Source organism: Ursus maritimus, unplaced genomic scaffold, assembly GCF_017311325.1.
Source record: "Ursus maritimus isolate PB19 unplaced genomic scaffold, ASM1731132v1 scaffold_23, whole genome shotgun sequence".
In the NCBI taxonomy this organism is placed as follows: Eukaryota; Metazoa; Chordata; class Mammalia; order Carnivora; family Ursidae; genus Ursus; species Ursus maritimus.
In genome coordinates, this window is record NW_024424786.1 from 31,891,239 (window position 1) to 31,896,551 (window position 5,313).

Sequence of the window (5,313 nt, forward strand, 5' to 3'; positions counted from 1 at the left end):
TCTGTCCTTCCTGGGTCTCATTTTCTTCACTTGAAAAATTAAAAAAAGTGAATTACTTTTCAATAACTCATTCAATTCCCATTGCCCAAGATTATTGATTTATTGATCAAATTCTGGCTTCCATGTACTTGAATTTTCAGAAAACTCTCATAATATAATATGAAATCCAAGATTAGTCTTCTTCTTATAGTCAAACATGGTACGACATTTTTCAGTGATTTTTGATTTTGGAGAGTTCTTAAATTAGGCAGATAGCATTGTGGAACTGAAACAGTAGCAACTGGCTTTGGTTACACTATCCTGGAAAAGTGAAATAAATCATTCTAAGCCTCAGCTTTTCTATCTATGAGTTGGGGATAATGTATTCCTCTTCTACAGTAATTTTGAGATTAACTATGATAGGATTGAAAATAGTAAGTGCTTGATATATGATACTACCTTTTGATAGTGAATTTATGGCAAATTAGAAATGGGCAGGGACAGTAATATATTAACTGACTTGGCAAAGTAAATAAGTAATAGTAATTCTAAATTCTCCAGACGGGGGAAAATAATTCTCCAGAGCGAGGATATGGGAAATTCTCAGAGGAAGAAGTTGACGTATTTCAAATTCCTAAGTGTTTTTTGAATCTATTAATGTCTCCGCAACTTAGAATGCGAATCAGTCTTCTTAAAGCCTTTGTTGAAAGATGGATGTTAACTAAGGAGCATGCTAACTGCCTTGGTAAGTTTTCACATGGGAGGTGATGTGGAGCCAAGGTCAAGATCAAGACTTGAAGCCAGATGGACTTGAATTATATCTTTAGGTCTGTTTCTCACTAACTGTATGTCCTGGGGTACAAGGCTTTCCTTCTCCATGTCTCAATTTTCCTATCTGTACAATAGAAGGAGAGACCTTTAAACCACATATAACTCTTTCTAAAAAATATTAAATCAGATAATTTACATTTTTGCATGATGTTTAGTATGTATGAAACATTCAATACTAATTTTTGATTATTACTTGTAATAATAATAGCTAACCTTCACACAGAACTTGATAATTACCAAATAATTCACATCTTTTAAGAGGAAAATAAGCTTAATTTCCTTAGTCCTTAATCATCTCAGAACTTTAATATTTCTGACACCACAAAAATAAAAATAGACATGAGAAAGGGCTATTGGGACATTCAAAATGGTATTAAAATTTCTTTAAAAAGTGTGTTCTCTAAAATTAGAATAATATATAATCATGATAGAAAAATATAAAATGCAAATAGGTAAAAAGAAAAAAAATGTTAGTTTCAGCATTACAATAAACCTACAAAATAATACTGGTCTTGCTCTATTTACTTTCTGCATTTTTTCATGAATAATTTTACGTAATTATACTTTCCCAACAAAAGTACAACATTTAACAATATGGGAACTGAGCATATTTCTTTGAGTTGAAAGATTCTGGAGAAATGTTTCTTCAATTCCTGAAGGCAAAAAAGAGTGCTTTATTTAGATGCACTGAAATGATTTTTAGCTTTTATTCATTAATTGTGTAGTATATCTTTCCTTCCTTGTCTCCCATGTTGTTTGGCTCTTAATGAGGGAGAGCACTGCTGGGGGTGGTACTCTTAGTTGTTCCTATGTGTTATTCTATGAGAGAGGCTAGTGAAAATGTCATGGTTTTTGGTTGAAGATGCGGCTTCTGGTAATTGAAAGCATTCAAAGCAAAGGATTTCTCCCTCTCCAAGAGTTAAGATGATCTTATTTGATAAAATATAAGAAATAACTGGAACCTCATTGCTTCCAAATTTTTAATCTCTTTATACAAGAAATAGTACTCCCTTACTTCCTGAAGTGATGGGAAACTGAGGCAGTTCTTTCAAGATTAAGTATTTAGAATTATATTCCCTACTTTAGGTCTTCACTTAGTCTTCAGTGCAAAATGTTGAAATGCCTATATCAGCGTACTAGTCACAAGGACATGATCCAATGCTTCATCTTCCTGGACATTCACATGTGGTTATCTGGCCTCTCTGCATACTTTGAAGTACATGTCTCTGACACTTCTAACATTTTCTTTCTTTTTCATTAGAATGTTGATTATACATATCGTATATGAGGAACTCTTTCAGAGCAGGCTTTGTGTCTCCCTTTGGAGACCGTCTTCCAGCCACTTACACATATTAGGGGCTTAATAAATGGTTACTGAATTAACATGTAAATCAAGGAAAGTTTGGAGACTAAGCAATGAATCAATGGATGAATGAATAATGGGTTTTGAGAAATAAGGGAATGATCTTCATAAAAGCAACAAGTGGATTTTATCTTGCTGTGACGATACCACAACTATACCTTATTTGATAGCTTCTCTATTAATTCTCCATTATGTTTAGATGATATAATTGCAAGGGTAAGCCAGAGACCCAAACAACCATGTTTGCAAGAGATAAAACATTGGATCTTTTAAAGACTGGATTCTCTCTCTTTGGCTCACACAGACTTACACAGAAAAAGAAAAAAATCCTTCTTTAACTTATCTCATCTATGGTGAATACACCTGTTAATAGGTCTTTATTTTTCAACCTGCATACTGATAAAAGGAGGCTGGTTAGAGTCCTACAGAGTAGCTATGCTAGTTTCCATATTATCACCTGCAGCATTGATAGACACGGACAAGTGTCTTCACATTTCCTTGACCTCTTCATAGCTATTCTTTTACTAGATTATTCTCACTAGTCCTTTTTCAGAAGGGACTGAAGCAGTACTCTCTGGGACTCTAAGGAGAGAAATATTATATGTTCCTCGAGTATACACCAATATAGGTTAAAAGATGACTCTAGGGAAACAAAATCTGGAGGCATGAGAAGGGGATGGAGAGCAGTGGACAAGCAGAGATCATTTTTGTGGGGGAGGGAGGGTGCTGAGCAAAAAAGACAGGAAAAAAATGAGTTTGAAAGGGAAAGTATCAGTGAATGGCAACACTTGCAAGAAATTTATTTTTTTTGTTGGAATATTATATTCGGCATTCATTTTCAAACTGTAATCTTGTAATAGACACCGTCTTTAATGCCAAGACTAACTAATAAATCTAATGTGTATAGAGTATGTGTGTCTGTGTGTGGAATAGCTTACAAGCAGTCACTTTGGTAAACAAGAGAAAAAGATTCATGCTAGGTAGTTAAAAACCATGCAGATAAATGATAGACAAATGTTCTCATTCTTTTTTAATAATTCATTGCTTTTGATAGCATAGATACAATCTCATAGAAAGAACACTATATTAATAGTCATGGTCAAATGTCACCCTTTGTATCTACTTTGGCCAATTACTGACCTAGTCACCCTTCTGCTCTCACAGATATCCTTTGAGACAATTATCTTCATTTTACAGTAAATAGTGAAGAGTTCCTGAGGTTAAATGTATTTTGTAGAATTATCTTTGTTCTTTATTCCAGTGTAAGGCCAAGGTCACAGCCTGCTGACTTACACTGAATATCTTCCTTACCTTTTCTAAGTCTTCATTATTTCATCTGTTACATAAGGATGATAGTGGGGTCTGATTTCAGTGTTGATATAAAGATTAAATGTGTCTGGCACTTGTAAACACTCAGGCAAATGTTGGCTGTGTTAGTGGTGACAGCTAGACATGAAATTGTCTCAGTAAACGTCAACACTGTCTTTAGGTGATGTCCAAAAACTTTGGAGTAACTTTTCTCTCTTTACATCTATGTCAAGTTGCTCAGCGAATACTATTGTATCTACCTTCATAATACATCCAACTCTATTAGTACCATAATAGCCCAAACCACCGTCACTTTTTAGCTAGAAGGCTGCAATAAACTCCTAACTAGTCTGCTTCTACTCTTGCTCCTTTATGACACATTCTCCAGACAGGAGCCAGAATAGTCCTCTTTCAATGATCTGCAAAGTCCTGCAAGATCTGTCATCAACTAATCTTTATTCATCCCACTTCTGATAAGCTGTCCTCCTTTGATCAATGGTACCAACCATGCTCCCTCCTCAGGGACTCTTCACTTGCTGATTTCTCTATCTGGAAACTTCTTTCCTTGGATATCTTTGTGGGTCCTTCTGCATTCATTCAAGTTTGGCTCATGCAATCCCTTCTCAAAGAAGTCTTTTCTGATTACCTTACAGAAAATAATCATATCCAGAGACCATGTATCACTTACCCTGCTTTATATTTCTCTTAGCAGGTTTTGTAATTTGACATAAGGTATAATTCCTTTTCTATTTGCTATTTTCTGTCTCTACTTACTAGAATATAAGCTTCAAGAAAGTAGAGACTTTATCTGCCTTTTTCCCCTAGAGTGTTAGGCATATAGTAGACAATGAGTATTTTGAAGTGCACTTTTATAAATAAATGATTAAATAAGCCATAAAATTATATTCCATCATACAATCCTTCTCCCCCCCACACACACACCAGGGTCAGATTGATAGAATTTGTTCAGCAGTTTGGTTTCATTGTGGTTGATAAGGATACTCATATTAGCCAAATCTGGCTGGGACTGGAATTGGGAAGCTAATAAAAAAAATTCTTAACGTATTTTGTTTCTATTTGACTTCGAAGCAAGTTTCAAAGAAGATTTTTACAAATTGATTAAGCAGAAACAAATCTCCAACAATTTAAAACAGAAAAACCCATAGTGAAATAACATAGAGGATAAGAATATCTGGATCTTTAGAAGTCTTTTAGCTTATCTCTCCTAAATATAATGGTCTCTCTTCTCTTACCCAAAGGGAAAATAATTTTTTAAAAAGTGAAACCATGACTCTCAAAGAAATACAAAGTGAACACATGACAAAGGTTTTATTTAGTTCATTAATTAATGAGGGAAATGGTAAGATTATAATCAGCCTGAAGGAAACTCAAAAATACCATCCTTATATTTTCAGTCAGGGCTGTGTAATTAATTTACAAGTAAATGCAAAAATGGCTTGATCTGTAATGGTCAGGGAAATCAATCAACTTTCCACCAAACAGCATTTGCATTTCTATGGACCAGAGTTGTTAGCATTACTATCAGTTTTATAAATTTAAAGTGTTGAAAAACAGCTCAAGGCAGTAAAAGGCATAAATCCCATAGAATCATATAACCCCAAAGAGAGTGCTGTAGATAACACATAGACTTCCACTGAAGATGTCCAGTAATCTTTATATTACATTTCTTTCTACTTTTTTCTGACAAAAGTTAACTTTATGAATAGCTGTACATCAAAAGAAGTACAGATGCTTTATAAATAAAATAAATGTATATAAAGGGAAACTATTTCCTTATTTATTTATTTATTTATTTATTTATTTATTTATTT